This window comes from Lepeophtheirus salmonis, chromosome 14 (genome assembly GCF_016086655.4).
Source record: "Lepeophtheirus salmonis chromosome 14, UVic_Lsal_1.4, whole genome shotgun sequence".
Classification (NCBI taxonomy): Eukaryota; Metazoa; Arthropoda; class Copepoda; order Siphonostomatoida; family Caligidae; genus Lepeophtheirus; species Lepeophtheirus salmonis.
In genome coordinates, this window is record NC_052144.2 from 3,199,715 (window position 1) to 3,218,478 (window position 18,764).

The 18,764-nt window shown below is 30.4% G+C and overlaps 1 protein-coding gene across 2 annotated transcripts in view; it reads left to right on the forward strand.

The window, feature by feature from the left end:
• The window catches only part of LOC121129003 (uncharacterized), a 67,053-nt gene that overhangs the window by 20,790 nt on the left and 27,499 nt on the right, over positions 1-18,764 (forward strand). Inside the window, exon 2 of one of the 2 annotated variants that reach the window (XM_040724643.2) lies at positions 7,030-7,096. The exons of the other annotated variant lie outside the window; for it this stretch is intronic. The gene's annotated coding sequence lies outside the window, so the exon portion shown is untranslated. The remainder of the gene's footprint in view (positions 1-7,029; positions 7,097-18,764) is intronic. 2 annotated transcript variants of the gene reach the window in all.

Consider the following 18,764-nt stretch of genomic DNA (forward strand, 5'->3'; position numbering starts at 1 on the left):
ACTGATGTCAAAACGTGTGTTTCCGGTTGAGTGTTTAGGTGGAGGGAAAGACGACTTCATCAATATTGAGCGGCACATATTCCTGCTCTTTAGGATTTATAATCTTCTGGCCAATAAACGTTATATTTTAGCTTTTTAGTATTTATGATACGATTTCTAGAGGAGTTCACTCAAAATCAGAAACTTAGATACAAAGTATTTATTCCAAAGACCATTTATTTGTAATAGAGATGATGATTTTTGAAGTAGTTTTAAGAGCCAGTTTGGATCAATAGTCTATATACTATTCTATTTTGTTTTTCAACTAAAGAGAATAAATAATTCATAAAGTTTTTACTTGAATAAAAAGTATTAATCGTACTATAATCCTTATTAAAGAAGAAAACCATTTTCTGATCCTTATCGCATTTTTCAAAAGGGCCACTCTCCTCCTTTTTTAACTGTATATATGTATTATTATAATTATACTTGCTTATTGTTTGAGTTACTTTACATTTAAATGTGAATTTTATACAGCGATTACCCCTCTTTTTCTCGCTCCTTAACCCTCAAAAGGCGGTCCTTCTTGTACATAATTACATGTTTATGTATTTGTGAGGCTTAAGGGGAAATATTTCTTTTTCGGTTGAGACAATAATATTCTAGCCACAAATATGTGAAAATAATAATACTTCAAACTGGTTTTAATTGATTCCGCAGATATAGAAGATTATTTGAGACTGACTTGTAAGGTCTACTACGAACGAACTAATATTGGGTTTGTACAATACTTGCTAAAAGAGTTTTTAAATGAAATATCGTACTGGAATGGTACAAGGAAGAAACCCGGAATAAATAGGCGTATCATGTAGATATAATTAACGACCTGTTTCTTTCTAATATCTGTGGTGAATTCGTTTTTGAGGACTCTAAATCTACTACCGTGTTTTTTATGATTATTTAAATTAATTAAAACATTCCTTTCATGTCGTTTTAATTAATGTGAAAATTCCTGTATTTTATCTACTTTTACTGATAGTGTCTCTGTTCATATTTTTATGTCAGTGGGTATACCCTCAGAGATATGACCACTGAACCTCGTCTCCACCCATTGTAATAATAATATGGGAGAGATAGACATACACACAATGTAAATATACATATACGAGTAGTTGTAATACCAGGTGTCCTGTCTTCCCCTCCCCATTTGACTCCATAATAGAACAGAGTTATAACTCCAGGGCGTTTACTCTTAAATAAATCCTACTATTTTCCCCCTAATTAAACCCTTTACCACCGCCCATAGATACTATGAAGAAATCATGATCAATCAAGAGCACATGGGTCTGAGGGGATCTCAGATGTCAACTACAGATTTTTTATTTAATATTTATGAACAATAAGACAAATCAGGAGAATATATGACCTTTTTCTTCCATTAAATAATTATTATAGGATCTTCCTATTACCATGTATTAAATTAGAAAAAGACTCTTAAATTCTCAGATATACATATATGTATATTGATAAAAAACTATTTTTAGAACTTATTCCTGTCATAAATTTCTCTCCTGACCTGTCCATAGTAACAGTAGAAAACATCTCCGAATATGAACTCCATAGTTTAACTCTTGATTATGATTGGAATAAATATATTTATTTTACATGCTTATGCTGTACTTCATTAGCAAAAACATACATAGTTTAAAGTGCATATAATTGAATTTTTATGAACTAAGTAAATAACTTATTTTTTAAATATTTTTTCTTAAAGAGTTGACTTTTAGATGGGGCAAACCCCCGGAAAGGGGCAACTTTTTTTTTAACTGAATTGTTTTTCATATTCGAATTAGACTATATTTCTAAAGGAGGGTTTATCAGTGCGCCATAAAATCGATGGAATGTACTAGAATTGATTAAAGTTGAGTGGCTTTACAAGGACCGAACTTTTTAAGTTTAGGACTGGCCCGAGCTTGACGGGACTGTGGTCTTCAGTATAAGGACCGACAAAACACTATATATGTATAGTAAATATTCATAGTTATAATGAAATAACCCCGTATATGTTTAAATCTTTCGGAACTATTAGTTTGCGAATTATCTGCAAAACCTCTATATTATGGGCGGGGGGAATTAATTCATACTTATCTTTGTATATGTAAGTTATTTACTAAATATAACTCTAGTATTGATCAGACATGAACTAGACATCGTCTCAATGAACTTATTTGTATTTAATAGCGGTAGCATGTAGTCTCTTTGAAATTGTTTGTGTGGGTTGTGCTAATTCGAATTTTCGGAAATTTCGTCTATGATCATCCCACACTAAAAAAAATATTATATTACTTTTTGGCAATGGTCATTTTTATGTCTTTATCATCATTATTGACTTAGTTTCAATATATTTATGAGCGGTGAACTTTTGTCTTTTATCGTATGTACTTATATCATAAGAAGCAAGTGCTTATTTTTCAGTTAAATATATGATAACAGGGGGAGATAATGGATAGAAAAATAGATTAAAGCACACCTTCTTTAAAATGTAGAAATCCTCTTTGAATCTCTTTATCATTGAGTTTTATTTTTCTTTCTATTATATAGCACAATGATAATTATCTAGAGAAAAAATTAAAGATTTTTATTAAACAAAGCGGTTTTTTATCTTTTTGAAATATTGTGAAATTGGAGTCTCAAATATATTCATTTATAAACATGAATAAAAGCGTGATGTCCTAATGATGATACAAAGAGACCTATGATCAGTTTTTATGTTACTAAACAACATCCATGTATTTTTAGTCCACAAGTTAAGGTTTTCTTCAAGTTTTAATCTGTACAATTTGCAATATTTACAAATAAATTTTCATTGAATAACTTTGTAATAAGGAGACTGCAATGATTGAATATTCATTGGATGATCGATAAGTGAATATTGACGTTTCTTCTGACAATTGCTGTACTTAAAAAAACAACTTATATAAACAAATTTAAGACCTTTGTTAGGAGAATCTGAGCCTGATAGAGAAAAACTATAGTCATATTTGGAGAATCAAGGACTCAAATTTTAATAAGTTCAGCCTAACAGATCCCAAAACAAATCAATGCAGATATTATAATAAGATCCTTACAAATAGGAATTTGTAGAAATTCCATCTGGTAACTGCTTATGACATGTACACGATCCCAATATCCCAACTTGTACGCGTACACTAATGTACTATATAATAGATCGGAATTTTATGCAATATTGCAAATCACGCAACCTCCTTTATTGATTTTTCAACCCCATTCTTTGTCTACTGTTTGCATGTATTTATATATATTCTATAATTAGATAATTGTGGCGCGTGTGTAGGGAGGGGTTGTTAAAAATGCACCTGTCTGTTGTTGTTGAGAGGGTTATTTTTCTATTTTTTGGGGTTGAAGGAGAAGTGGGAAAGGATGTTTTGTATGTAGTTAGTTAGTTTATTTAATAAGTAATACATAGAAAACATCCTTGAGTTGAGTAGACTGTTCGTTTGTACATTTAATAATATAAACATACTTAATAGATATATATATTTATGATGAAAAGATACACTTCAGATCCTCAATAAAAGTTTTTTTTTTTTTTGCTTACAAAAACATGTTCCAAGGACGGATAATTCTTTTTTATAGGCTATACAAATCCATTTTACGCTTGTGTATAATTTTATTTGAGGCCTACATATTATAGAGTTCTATTTTTATATTTAATATACCTACTCCACAGAGTCTTAAGACTATACATAGGTATAATTTATATCAATTGATTAATTTATTTAGTAATACGGGAATGAGCCAATAAATAATGTAATATAATGATTAATACAGCTCATATGTTTTTTTTTACTTATATTTTTTCTTTGTAATGGCACAGGTGTCTACTACCTATTATTTTTATTTCCCTAGAGTCTCATAACTCATGATTCTTTGAGCAAATTTCCTTATTCAATCAATGTACTTTTCTAGAGTGATCATAATTGTGAGTAGAGTTGTAAAAAAATATATTCCTTTTTTTCCCAAAGTTACTGTAATTATTTTTTTTTATTCTTGAAGAGAGAACGTCGAAGTATTTCAGCTTTTTTAAAAAGTAGCCCCTGTTAGCTTTAGGAGATATATGATGTAAGTATAGTGATATATCCCTGCAATCCACTTAATATAATACTATAGATGTCATCAATATATTATCTATTATCACTATCTCTTAAATGCCGAATATAAATTCTTTATCCCCTACTAGAATTTTCCTTGTTAATTCAGTAAAAAGGACAAATTCTTGGAGGCTGCGTAGTCAGTTATGGATAGAGTTGACAGGTTTGTCATTAAAAAACTGACTTTAATATTTATAAATGGAAAAACGATTGTTGCGTATGTCCTTTTTTTTTTTTTTTTTTTCATTATTCAATAGGTCAATTGTGATGTTAACTTTTCCCTTTGAAGTAAGCATTCTCGCCTATCTTTGCTATAAATTGATTTAGAAGGGCACTATATAATAAATATATATGAATTTAAATATAATTATCATATTTTCTGAGCACTCATTCTATTTTAAATGTAGTGGGTGTCCTCTCTACAATAGTAATTCATTTTCTCCCACAAAATCATATATCAGGCAGCTGATATTAACAAGTGTCTTAATTGAGTAGTACCATATGTCTCACTCACACCTTCTCCTCTTGCTCTGTTTTCCTTACAAAAATGGCAACTTTAGTTATGGACCATGTTACTTGGTAACTTAAGGAATAATATGGTTCTAGTGGACACAAAAAAAATGTAGCTAATACTACTACTACTTTGTACAAATATTGATCACATAGTGAATAGCTTTGCTTAGTATAAAGTAATTACTTATGTCTGAATGACAATGAGTAGCACTGAGGATTTGGGACTCAGAGTAGAATTGAGGATCGACATCGGTGTAATTCTCGGTGACAATAGCCTTGCAAGATACAGAGTGGGATTTGTGTGTATTTCTCTCATATCACAACAGCTCTCATCTAATTTAATGAAACATCATCACAGATTAGCTGCTCTCCTTCAAAACATTATTCAAATTGTCAGGTTTAACATGTACCTTTTTGAGTTCTTTTTTTTTAGCATCCGGCAAGTCATATTTTTTACAACTATAATGCTTGAATTTGTTACTCGTACATCTGTATTTATAAGGGAAATGCTTTGTTTTTGAAGGTCAAGCAACAAATGTAGATACATATTTTGTTTGTATGTTATCTATATCTAAATATAATTTAACATTAAAAAAATAATACAAATAAAAGTTGAATAACAATCTCAGGAATAATGATTGATATACGTATGAAATATGTTTCTAGCTTTGTGGCTCGTCAACATAAAAACAAATTAAGATGACTTTTCTCAAAACCTACGTTTGTATGCTGCTTTGGCCACGTTCCACATAATCTCTCCAAGAATCAGGATGTTCCCCATCCCTTTTATTTTGTTTTTAATACGTTAATGACGTTTTCCTAAGTTGTTGATTTTTTTTAAATTTTTAATTGAAAACTGTGTGAGAAATGCAATTCTCCCCCTCCTTGGTGGGTGTATGCCCCACGTTGGTAAATACTGACTTACATAAATTTAATTAATTAATTAGGGACGTTGTAAAAAGTTGATGGGCAAGTTTCTGCATTTTTTAACCCCTCCCTAGCCCATGTTCACATTTGGTACACACTATATACATACTCGTACTTTATTATAGTTTGTGTAATTGTGCACTTTCAATGTACCTTCTACCTGCATACGTTCTTTGTACATAGGCCCTTATCTTCATTTTTCTATTAACAAATTATTCTGATTAATCCTATATCGGATTATGGCTAAAGGATATGTTATGTTTTACGTATTTGAAAGTTAATGTCAAAGCCAAAAATAGGGTTCATCAATCAACAAAGAAGGCTGTAGAGCTCCTTAAAAACTTATTTATTCTAGCAGAGGGATTATCAATTTTTTATACATAAATACATGTTGATTTTTTTTTTTAAATTTTGCCCTCTCCCAGTAATTTCACCATAACTTTCCTTTTAGTATGCATTACAACTTGAGAAACACTGCTTGAGAGTATTGACTATAGGACAGTTAAATTGTATATTGAGGCTGCAAAAATTCACAGTTACAATTAAAGAAAATGATAGCTTCTATAGTTTAAAAGCACTATCGGAGCCTAATAATGACTATACTCCCCATCTTTGGCAAAACAATATAATATTATTTTTTTTATTTTTTAGCTTAAATGAGATACTTATGGGGAGTTTAAGGATTATATATATTATAGATATATGACTTTTTTGACTGGGGAAACAATGCATCTAAATAATACTCTCCCCCACTAGTTTTAAACTCCCATTTAATATCATGATTGTAAAAACTAAAATTGTAAGCACTACTTCATAGACGTTTACTTGAGCCACATTTCCGATATCGTCAACCCATTCAAAATAAAGGATCAATTATTATTATTATTCCTACGGTCTTAGTCCTCCTGTAAAATTTGATTAAAGACAAGGGCAGTATAGACCAGTGCGTCAACATGTAAATACATTATCTATTTTTTTCTCAGGGTGTAATAGTCGGATAGCAGAAACATAAATTTGATTTCGCACATAACTAATTTATGGACGCACTGTTTGAGAAACACTGCTATAGACTATATCAAACATTTCAAAGTATCTCAACCAATCACAGCAACTTAAATATACAAATCCCCCCCCATTAAAAAAATTAGAATTTTTTTTCACGAAAACTTTCACATCATCTCACTCAAATGACAAATGAACTGCGCGCCCAACATTTAGAAAACTTCCTCCCCCCTCCATTAATCCGTCGAAACATTATGCCCATTAAATAATATTGGGACGTTTATGTATTTATGAAGTACCAAAATATAAGTAGGGAACTTTTTATTACATCTGTATTTTTGTTACAAATTGCTTATCTGATGACGCATTATTTATGATATATTATTATCTTATATTATATTATTTCATGTTTTTGTTTTTCCAATCTCTTTTTTAGGTAAGAATCTTCTTCCCTTTGAGAAACATTCTAGGCCTACATAGAGAGAATCGAGTCAATTTCAAAAGTAAGAAAAATACTTAGAATTTAAATACGCATATCTTTAAAACCATGAATGAGCTGTTGTTCTTCATGAGGGAAAATTGATGGGCTTGTTAGCTGCCCGTCTCTGCTGCTTTGCAGATATCATTATTATTAGTATTATATACCTACATATACGAATAATGACTATAATATTGGAATGGAAGAAATATGCAGAAAGGAATTTGTCTGTTTATTATTTTAAACATATTTTTTGTTTTGTCATAAAGGAATGTATATGATATGTTGTTGTGTCGTCGTCCTAGCTACCGCTATTGCTGCTGACTAGGGATCATTCATGTACAGGGTCTGTCAAACAGTTATTTGAGATACCAAATAACAAACTAATGGGAAACCACTCCTTAGTTGTAGAGAAAGAAAGATATGGAGGAGTCAAAGAGATTTGTTTTTAGGGGTAAATCCCCATATTTTGAGCAAAAATGAATTAAAAATAATATGTTTGATCCATAAATTCACCTGGGGAAATGTACAATTAATAGAACTGTAGTGATGCATCGATCCCGAAATTTTAAGGTTCCGTCTAGTTTTCTATCTATGGAACACGTAGGAATTGGTTGCAAAACTCTCTCTCTCATAGAGTAATTTGCGACAAACAAGTCTAGAGGTGTGAAATGGTTCAAAATCCCTGTCATTGTGATAAGCACGTTTAAGAAATGTCTTAAAAAATATGGTAACTTTGACAGACATGATATCTGCTTGTTTGATCTTTCAAATTAGGGAGCACTAATTAAAAAGAGCTCCTACGGATATTATCTTGCAGGATACCTACTTATGATTTTCATTTTAAAAAAATGACACTAGCCAGAATTTGAAGGACTCTTTTCACATATCTAGATAAGTCCATCACACATCATAGTGTTCAAATCCACCATTTCCACGCTTGTTTGTAGAACTGGTAGCTTCAAAGGTGCATAGTCAAACAGTATGGTATATCTGCAGTTACGATTAACCAAACTGTTTGAGCATAAAGATGCAACACATAAAGTGCTTACGTTAGGCAAAAGCAAGGGATTTTTTTTTGAAACCGAAAGGTAGTTGACATTAGAAAATATAGTAATTTATACATCAATCGCTCCAGATCTTGTATGGAATCCTCCTATACTCGTACTTATATAAAAAATGAAGAGTTCCATGAAGAAAAAAATAATAGATTTGGGAACATATTTGTTGTTAACATACCCGTTTATTACTTCTAGAATTTAAATGTTTTGTTCAACTACGACGGTGTCAACATCATTTTTATCTCTATCTGTTTTTTATCTCTAAGTGCTTGAGATATTGCTGTAGATTCAAATTGAAATAAATACATATTATTCAGAAACAAATGTGATGTCACACTTTATTCCTCCCTCAGAGAATATACCCCTCTTTACTAATGGCTCAGTTTGGTGCTTGATCCATCACATTATATACCTATGAAAGGAATGTACACATTATAAGTGTTATTAAATGTTTTGTTTAACTTTTCCCCTTTTTTGTTGCCAATTCTTTAATATTATTAAAATAGTAGCCGGGAGTCTTTTGCATCCTTTTTCTTCTCAGTCAGATTGTGTATAAGGTAAATAAAACTTGTTTAAGATCAGTTCTGCAAAAAAAACAAAAAAAAAACAATCATTGAGATCAACTTTATAAAGGAATATTTCCAAAATACAAATAGTAATCTTCTATTGAAGTAAATTTCATGCATATAAAAGTATAATCCTATTAAAATTATTTTCACCTGTGATTTTTTTTTTTTTTTGCACATACCATTTGATACTGTCTGTGATATCTTTAGGCATATAAGTTTATATTTTGAATGAAAGTCATCATACTCATGTTATACATAAAATATGAAGAATACCTGACCTCAATTTGTTGTGTTTTTTTAAGTAACGTGTTTAATCAAATCACAGGGGTTCTCTACTAGTGTTGGAGTTCGGCCTGGATCGATTTTGGTTCGGTCTCATTTAAAATTCAGGTCTCATTTAAAATTCAGAATACGAAATCTGAAATCGAGGTTTGGACCGAAACATATGTCTAAATCACTTTAGAAAAGAAATCACTTAAGACTGAACTGGAAAAAATAATGGGTCATTATCGTACGTCTTCAGATGTATTTGGTTATTGTTTAAATTGGTTCCATTTACTGTCCATAGGGTTTGGAAATTTGATTGTGGAGGAGTTATTTAAAACCCTATAGGAAGATAATCTACAAATAATTATTTATTATTCTATGTCTTTTACATCGAAGAATCAAAGCATGGAATTGTAAAGATGATATTAAAAATGTTTAGAAATTTCAACTTATTGCTTAATCGACTCACCATTGACAAATTAATTATTAAAGTGGGTAAAAAAAAAAAAAAAGTGGTTGTGTATTCAATTGTGATTGCCGTTAACTCTGAAGCTGTGGTTGACTACAATATCTAACCCAATACAAATGGCCTATTATCGTTATATGTTCAAACTAAAAGCTTCTTCCAAATTTATTGAAAAGAAAACGCTTTTTGTCAATTAGTTTTTGTTGTCACAGTTTTAAAATTAACTATTTTCTGTTTTACAAATATTTAACTGTAAAATTTTTGAAGAAAGTCACTTTTCTAAAAAAAAAAATATTTGTTCAATTTTACATTTATATAAAAAAAAATTACCAAAATTGTTTAAAGCTCAAAGGCGCCCTCTATCCAATCAAAACCGTACAGGATCTCAAATTTGAAACACTAAGAATAATCGGTTGTGGAATCGTAATGCCTTTCTCTTGTTTTTGACTACTTAATATGTATGTAATATAGGCAATTTAGGGTGGCTCTTATTTTGTACTTCTAAAATCAATATTTTGTATTCTCTCACATTTGATTCATTTGCCAAACATTCTGCCGTTTGAGCCACATTCAGAGGTGGCCCTTGCTCTTAAACTCTTTACTAAAATTGGAAATTCCTCAATATTTTTATGACCTTACTATTTTTTTTTTAAATGGTTCATATTGTAAATAAAATACTTTTTAATACAAACACTATTAAATAATCTAATTAATGTTAAAAAAAGGATTGAATATTAAAACTATAAAAATACTGGTATAAAGTTAATTTATACTTACAGACAATGTTGGTATTGCTAAATTGTGTTTTAAAAAAAAGTTGGTGTCATTAAATTTTACGCCTAGTTATTTAATATAGGAGAAAACATTAAGAAGGGAGGGCCACCATTAAATCTTAAATAAAGTAACAATTTTTTGTACTGCAAAGTTTTATTTTAAGGGTCACCCTATTAGACATGTGAGGTTTGTGTTTTTTTAATAATTTGGTTGACCACAAAAAAAAACCGTTTTTATTATTGTTATGCATCCATTATGTTTATCTTTAGGAGAGAAATAAGAAGTTTGGTTACATAAAAAACAAAACCCAAATGCAGTAGTTACATTATTTAGATCTATCTATGTATACAATATGTGTAAGGTAAAAGATAGCACAATGTACATTAATGCTATAATTTTTTTATTGTATTTTATTGCGAGATTCTTTTTACATCATTAGACATTTTTTTTAATGATTATTTTTGGTATTTCTTTGTTATCTGATTTTAAAAAAAAAAACTGCTTTTTGTAAAGCCACGCTCTGAGTTTCTTAATACTAAGAGAAAAGTTAAATACTTTTGTCATGATCATTTATATACACATATATTTTTACATCTTTTCTTTACTGACCACCTCAAACTTAAATTGTATACATATAATATATGACTAAGTGGTGAGTGAACACAAAATCAATCTTGAACCGAAATCTCACTTCACGCACTTTGTCTTCTGGTATATCCCTTAAAAAGCATCAGTTGCAGCCATTATCTGGTCCTTATTGGTCCGGCTAACATTGAGTGCCTTTTTGTGGTTTTTTTTGTAGGAGCTGTTTTCCAACATTTTCAACACGGCCGCACTCTTAATTTCAAGCTCCATCGTTTCGATATGATTTGCTTTGATTGAAATAAAATTTTGTGCATAAAGACAAAATGGTGTGCAAAATATTTATTTTTTATTTTTGCTACCAAAAAAGTCACTCGTAAATGATTAAGAGTTCATTGAACTGAGTGGGTCACTCATTTAGAACAACTCGTACCTACATATATACCAATATTTTAGAGACATGTTTTGGTTCATTATGGACTTTATATTCCATTTTCTATTTTCCATTTAAGGGGGGATATCCTAGAATGTCAACTATGGCCTTTACCTTTTTTTTCATGTATGAGTTTTAATTTGGGCCCGATATAGGAGGCCCCTTTTGAATGAAATAAATCATTTTTAATTCTTTCATTGTTACGATGAATTTTGATTACTGGAAGTAGCGCAATATGACGCGTTTTAAAAGACTCCATTTTGAGAAAAATCTTCTTAATACATACTAAAGTATGAACTGATTTCTTCATTTCTTGTCACATACCCAGTAGTTGACCAAAATATATACATAGATCAGTGCATTTGTGTGATAAGGATAAAAGTGACTTCAAGTCATGAAATATTATGACAATCTACACAACCACAGGCATATGTACATATATTTATACCATCAGATATAACCAAAAACTAACCTACAAGGTATAATATTTCTCGATTTTTTTTACCTTTTAGTCACATGGCCGGACATGTTTTCCATTTTTATTTTTCCTCAAAAATGTGGTTTTGCATGTTTTTTTTTCCCTGTTTTTTGATTTCATTTTATTTTCAATTATTATTATTATCGTTTTTGATATGAACTTACAATGAACCAAACAAAACGAAAACCAGAAAATAGAAGGAAAATGATCCTTTTGGGTAATTTTTTGCGAAATAGGCCTTCAAGGTTGAATTGGAAGATAAAAAGGCATATAAACCTTTACACAAAGTACCTACTTATTATTTTTCACGGGTCATTTACTATGGGATTTATAAAAAAGTCGTTTTTCTGTTTTAGGGAATGAAGTAACGGGTGTTGCTTATAAACATTTGAAAGGGTGCGTATGGGATAACAGTGCTGATATTCAAGTATTCATATCGTGGGTTTTACTAACTATTCATCTTATAAATTAGTAAATAAGTTATATTTGGTGTTTAGGAAATAATATTTATACATACATATATGCAAGGATGTTATTCGGTTTCTCTTTTAAAAAGTTATATCAAGTTACAAACCCCTCCCTGTATCTTGATATTTTTTTTTTTACCCTAAAATACCCAACCAATTATCGGAATTTCAAATATTTACACTTTCACTTTTTGATAGATATGAGAAATTGCTAGACGATATATAGTTCTCCTATGGGTTTGAGCACAATTGTTGGACTCACTTTGTACAATAATTCCTATGCATATGTATATATTATCCGATTTAGTCATATAATTTTTCAGCCTTGAAGTTTACTACTAATAACTGAAATTTTTTTATAAAATACGTGTCCTTTAAATTGAAAAACTACTACATTGTACCTGTTTTCATGTTGTATTTTGTTAATCGTGAGTGTATTTGACGACACTGAGAATAGAGCTGAGTCGGTCATAACTGACTAGCTAATAGTTTTTATTCTGTAACCTTGGGTTCCAGCCATGGGATTCTAGACACATGGAATAATCATCCATCCTCTTTTTAAAATTTCTACGGATATTCTGCGAGAAAAGAGTTACTACATCTATCAAGCTTACATTAATATTTACATTTCCATAATTCCCACCCCCCTCCCCCTCTCTACACTGGTCCTGAATATTAATGATTTTATTATTTGCAAAAGGTTGTGTATCTATTCTGAGGAGTTCTTCATTCCCCCCTTTTCCCCTCCAAAATAGGATTTTTTTATGAATGATAAAGGTATATATAAATTTGATTTATATGTTTATAGATCTCTTTTTGTGTCGTGTCTCACTCAGTGCCTTTATTTATTTCTTATTCTTTTTTAAATAATAAAACATATCACGTACTTTCTATTTGCTGCTTTAAAGCCTCATATATTTATTTGTCCACAACATGGTCGACGCCATAGCAGCACATTCCTTTATATCTATATTTTTTGAGACACTCTGCTGGTGTTGTCTCGTAGATGATAATTACTCCATAAATCATATCCCGTGTTTATATATATATGCATTGTACAATATTGTCGACAGGGTCTTCATCATGAATGTGTCGCGCCCAGGCTTATATGTTACTGAGTGCGTAATTGAAATCTTTACTCATTTTAAAAGAGATGAATAAGAAAAACAACTGAGAGAATTTGATAATTCCTACCACCAGCTGACAAACTGGTTTTATTGACAACCCCCTCTAAAATAAAATAAAGTAATAATAACACAATTAATCGAAAAATGGGCTCAAAGAGACAAGGAATGGAGATTCCTGCTCTTCTTCCCGCCTAAAATACACCAACAGAGATTCGAAACTTGACTTAGGCAAGCAGACTACATATTTAAAATGTCAAGAAGGCTACTAATAACGGTATTGGTATTGAGTCGAGTTTCAACAAGATAATGCACCGGCATACACAGTCTTTTTTGGAGACCAATATCCCATTATGGCTGAAAATAATGTGGCCACCAGATACCAAACCACTCGACTCTACCGTCTGGCCGCATGTCGAGGCCAGAGCCTGCCGGACAAAGGAACAAAATATATCAATACTTCCCGTTGATAAGCATTGGAACTCCAAACCTCCAATTACATTACTACCACATTTAAGTCTAAAAATGGCAGCACATGTGCCAACACCTGTATAAAGTTTAGTTAATCTAGCATCCCTAGTTTCCGTAATTTAACTTGTTAAAATTCCAGATTCAAAATGTCTAGTTTTCAATTACGCACCCAGTATGTGAAAAAGATTGTAACTGCATGACTTTAAAAAAAAACGTTAAGTGCCTTATCTATTGGTTCTTGTGTTTTTTTTGGTAAATAATCTATATTTATGACCTTTGTCGCAAGATTGACAATAATGAAGTATGTCTGTTCTTTTTTAAAATGCATCTCTGCATTTGTAGTATAATGGACCTTTATTCTATATATCGCTCAACCTTTCCATCTCCAAAAAGCGTAAGAAAAATATTCAAAATCAAGTTGGAGTAACCTTTCATTCTATCCATCTAATGGATTATTTGATACTTACCTAATAGCTTACCAACTCTTCATTTGTACTCAACCAATCAACCTTCAGTTTGGGAATATGATAAACTACTATTTAAAAAATTCAATAGATGAACAAAGTGTTACATTTGCAGAATGGTAATGTTTTTGATTAGTAGACTTTTCAAGCCGTCCTAATGTGACGTCCTCATTCTCATAGTCATAAGACTGTCTTCTTCTTTTCTGTTACTTGTGCCTTTCATTGAGCTGATGCGTTGATCATCTAGTTCTGTATTTATTTTCTTTGGTACCGAATGATGAATACAGAATGCTGAGTGATTCTGTTTGTACGTAAATGAATTGTTTTCTTAATTATGGTGAAGCTAATCATTTTGACCTCTATGAGTTCATTTCAAAATGTCGGATCTCAATTTTTTTTAAAAGTACTTTAAAATCCCTTAGTTCGAATAAGATACTTAATATGTCCATAAAGTATAGGAAGATAACAGTTGAAGTCAATGAAACAAGTCTTTTCCACCCCCTGTCACCACTATATTTCTCTTTCTCTATGGGAGGAACAGAGAAATGTCCCTTAGTTAATTAATATATATTTTGCAACTACGTACGTTGTACAGTCTTGCAAAAAGAAGAAGAAAAAAAATGAAAAATGGTTTCAAAAAACAAGGTACCCATGTATGTACAATGTTTTACCCATTATTAAATACGCTCAATTTAGTAGCAGCATTTATCAGAGACTGGTTTTTTCATGAGTTTTTTTTTTACCTGAAATCGGTGCATTTTATATAAATATTATTTTTTTCTCGTTAATAATAATAAAATATTTAATAGCATACATACATAGAAGAATATCATCAAAGTTATTTGAAAGTTAAGGACTGTTGAAATACGTTTCTTCTCTAATATGTAGATATAAAATTACTTTTCGTGAAAACACAATTTATTCAAACCAAATATGTATTATTATAATGATAAATAAATAAATTATATAAGGATGAGATAAATTCATTTGCATTCATTGAGCTATGGATAATTGGATTAGCCTATGTCCGGATGTAATCATAGGATTTTTTGACCAAGGTTTTATAGGGTTACAATATGTATACAATCCATGTATACATACATTATGAAACTGGGTCAATTAAGATTCCCAAATCTAATGTCTTCCTTTTGAAGAAGAAGAAATAGAAATTGTATGTAATTAATGTTTAAAATACATATATTTTTTCAATCTCTTTTTTCTTTCTTTCTTTTATCGATAAGCCTAATTAAATTTCTTGTTGAGTTATGAAGTATAAATAATCCTGCTGTAATTATATATTCATTAGGGGGGGGTTGCTTTATCTTTTGATTATCTCAACTTATTAAGTTATATTCTTACACATTTATATTATACATACAGTAAAACCTCCTAGTGCAAGAGACATATGAGGATATATATCAACATAAAAACAAGCTATAAATTCATCTATTAATGAAGTGTGGATTACATTATTTGTATTCTTCGATAAATGATCCTCAATTCCTATCAATAAATGATTCTTATTAGCCCTTTGGGAATGACACAAATTGCACTTGAATTGGGTAAAATTGATTGTCACAATAACAATTTAATCATAAATTGACAGATGTTATTTGAAAGGGTACATACCAAGTCTGGTAAATCAATTATAGCTTTTAAACTATACAGTTATATGTCTACCAAATATGAAGTTAAAAAAAAAAGGAATTTCACCATGGTTTTTTTGTGTTGATGCAACACATTTAGAAATGTCAAACCGGGGAACGGGGTCAAATGCAATGTTTACATTAGGACATTTTGCCATAGAAGTAGAGTATGTATGAAGTATTTTTAAGATATGGATGTTGCTTGCAATCTTAATTTGTATGGCATTTATTGTAAAGAAGGTGAAATTAGTTTGAGTTTATAGGCAGCACTTCCTTGGGAGGGATGTATCTCGTAATTCAAACATTTTGATTTGTGGCGTTAAAATTTTCAATCTACAGATTGAAATAGTTATTTTGAGTTAAAAATCCTAAGATAATAACTTAAATAAATTGGTTAAGTTTCCTAACTTGAAAAAAATACAATCTTTATCACCTTATATGTAATTATACATTAAAACAAGAACCAATCAGCCGCCTCTTGCACATTGCTATCGAATGCAATTTTTGTGAAAGAAATTATTTTTGATATACAAACAGTAATTATTCCAATACGGAATCCAAGGACTTATTATACTACCTATTTGCAGATTTGAGCTGTTCACTCACTCTCATTATGCCCTTGCATGAAGGAAAATTATTTGTACAAAATCTAGGAGCCATTGATTTCCCCCTCCAGCTAAAATTATAAACATAATAATTTAAAGAAGTCGTGCGTGTTACCTTTTACCTCTTCATGAAATTAGTTTTTCCTTTTCCTTTTAACTACATAATGTATGTATAGAGTTGTATAAAATATGAGCTTAACGCGTGCGGTATTTTTTCTTGTTTGCAATTTGAAGAGTGTTTTTTTTTTTCAAAAGCTGTTTTCAATATTGTTTCATTCTTAAAGAGAGAACATTTAAATATAAAGTCATGACTAGTGCGTGTGCTCATGAAAGACTCATGATGATTTTTTTTAGTTATAACTGTATGGTAAGTCCATATTGGGCTTATGAATAGAAATATGATTTTTATATGTCTCGCTATGATTACAGCTCCTTGTAGCTGATTTAATAAAACTTTATGACATATATGTTGCTCTCCTACAAATCCTCAGAGTTATCATATCCATTTCCTGTTTCTTTTATTTTTACCAACCCGCAGGTCATATTTTATACAAGTCTATATATAATACAAATTGTTGTAGATGCAAACTTTTGTACATGGAGTAGTAGACTTGAAGAGGGAGTGAGTGAGTGCTTTGAATTGAATGTGATTTGATCTTTTAAATAAAGAATAGAAAGGGAATTGCATAAAAATAATGCATTTGATTGTCAACCTGACAGAGAGAAAAGGGAAGGATTTTTTATATTCTCTTCTACCTATGTTTGCAACCTTGTGGGCTCTTATATTATATTTTATTATAATATACATATATGTATATGCAGGTTCATAATATGTCTTTAAGGAATATTTAAAAAGACGTTCCATAATAATACTACGTACATGGGTAAATATAACCTTTTTATTATTTTGAGTGACCATTCCTGTAGAATTTTTTATGAAATTCTTACATGTAAAATGTACCTATATATATATCTATATTCAAAGCAATTTTGTTTGCAAAGTTTTCTCACGCAAAAAGGAAGACAAAATAAGAGAGAAAGAGTAGAAAGGTTGATTTGTGCAAAGAAAATATAAACCTTTCCCTAAATAGATTGTTGATATATTCTAAGAAGGAAGCTTTTAAAAGGCACTTATGTTAATTAATGGTTAAAGTAGTGAGTAGTGGTGGGGTTACCTTCAATTGTGCTTACCTACATTTAACCATGTATTAAAGTAGTTAACTTGATATTAAAATAAAATAAAAAACGGGGGATTCCTTCTCAATGTCGTTTGTGTATGTTCATTTATGTGGTCATTTTTGAGTTTCTTGATTGAGCAAAGTTATAGGGGTGTTTTTAAAAAAATATATATACTTGAATGTATATTTTAACAAGATATTAAGTTATTTTTAATATAGCTATTATATAAATTTTTTGCAGTATTAACAATCATCCTTGAGGAGATTTGACCATGCCTTCAAACATAATTAATCCTCTTTGCTTGCATATTTCAACATAGTCAATTAAATAGATATAAAACAAAACAAGAGATATGTATTATTAAGGGACATCGATTTTTGTGTAAAAAGTAGACTGGTTAGTTTAGTCTTTATTTTTTATATATATATTTTTCCACGTTAATTAGTACCTAACTCTTTTTTTAAGTGATCTCCCCAAAATGGGATTCTCTAAAATTTAATAACTCCTAGTTATATACTTTTTTTCAGCTTTGATTTTTTACTTTTCTTCCCCATTATTACTAAGCTTCTTAATGTTGACTGGTTGAACCATGGAATGATCATGATTACAGTTTATTTTTTTATTTTTTTTCATTCCCCTCATGAAGGAATAAAGTAAAAATTGACGTGAACCTTCTTTTTTTTTCCTTTTTTTCCCCCAAGGAATACCTCTTTTTATATTCCCCTCATGAAGGAATATAAATCCTGCGTGATTATTCCAGGTCCCTACGAGTTCCATGGTTGAACAAAAATTAGCTGTTATGAAATAGTACCAACTAATATTGAAGAATAGATTCACAGCTGGGAAGAATTGGCTAATAACTTTGGCCTACTTTTTAGACTTTTCTCTTTTTGGAAGAGGAAATATTACTTTTAGTATTGGGTGGTTTCCATCTGTAAATCCTAGACGGCTCTGAAACCTTCAAATTTTTTGTTAATGGAACTAAGAAGGCCTTATAAACAAGTCTGGACTGGATCGATCATATAGAAAAAATTGGTCTAAATCGATGTCAATTAAAATTGATGAATTGCTGATGGGCAATGTGTGCTTCTAAATTGTGAACATGGG